This window comes from Octopus bimaculoides, chromosome 19 (genome assembly GCF_001194135.2).
Source record: "Octopus bimaculoides isolate UCB-OBI-ISO-001 chromosome 19, ASM119413v2, whole genome shotgun sequence".
Lineage (NCBI taxonomy): Eukaryota > Metazoa > Mollusca > Cephalopoda > Octopoda > Octopodidae > Octopus > Octopus bimaculoides.
Window position 1 is genome coordinate 43,569 of NC_068999.1, and position 1,230 is coordinate 44,798.

At 29.3% G+C, this 1,230-nt stretch overlaps 1 protein-coding gene across 1 annotated transcript in view; it reads right to left on the reverse strand.

Moving 5' to 3' along the window:
* Positions 1 to 1,230, reverse strand: part of LOC106882119 (uncharacterized) — a 42,667-nt gene that overhangs the window by 4,544 nt on the left and 36,893 nt on the right. The window lies entirely within an intron of this gene.

Sequence of the window (1,230 nt, forward strand, 5' to 3'; positions counted from 1 at the left end):
TATATATATATAGAGAGAGAGAGAGAGAGAGAGAAAATGAATGTGTAGTGGTTAGCATATATATATATATATATATATATACAAAGAGCTTTAACGTTTGGATGTTAATACTTCATGAGAAACAAAACGTGAAATAGAAAGAGAGAGAGAGAGAGAGAGAGAGAGAGAGAGAGAGAGAGAGAGGGGGAGAGAGAGACATAGTGTGTGTGTAGTGGAAAAATTAACCAATGTTGTCCTTTTTTATAAACGGTTTCTTGTAATTTGTATGAGATATAACTGTTATTTCCATCATTTCAGATGATTCACTAGTGATTTCTTTCTGAAAGGTTGAATATGGGATGTTAATTACATAAATACCAGATATGTATTGGGGCCGGATTAATTGACTGTTAGTCCTTTCACTGCAAATTCTACCACAATTCTGTCTCCAACTAAATTTCTTGTATGTAATATATAATAATATAATATAATATAATATAATATCAGTAATAGTGCAACCAGAGGGTGCTTTCAAACACCAGATTGTTTTGACAGTTTTGTAATCTACAATTTTACGTAGGTAAATAAGCAGGCCATCGATCTATTAAGTATATGTCTTATAGAATTTCTTCCAGTTTCCAATATTCTATAGAAAAAAAAAAATCCAAAGTCCAATAGAATAACAAAACGACAAAATTATGCAAAATTGCATGTCATTAAAATTACGTAGATACCAATTTTGTCATTTTTATCTTTTAGTCTTTTTGATTTCGCCTTTTGCTGTCCTCTTTTAAATATTTTCTTTTTATTCTTCCATAACTGTTAATTACTCAATTCACTTGTCATAGACAGTAAAATAATTAATATTTTAAATTTCTCGGCGGCTGTTTCGCCCCAACCCAATCACTTCTCGTTTCCGCTCACTCACCATAACTTTCAAATTTTCAAATTTGATTCTGTGCTTTGAAATTGCGTATATTTGTTATTCATTATAAGTTGGTTATTTACTGAATAATATATATTTTTGCTTATCTAATGTATGCATGTACTTTATTTTCTGTATGTATGTATGTATGTATGTATGAATGTATGTATGTATGTATACATACACACATGTTCAATTTATCATTTATTAAATGTTTATATATTTATATTTCGTCTATCAATTATATATTTCTACATTTCCAAACTTACCTCCTTCTACCACTCTCCGTATATATATGTGTGTGCATACATACATACATACATACA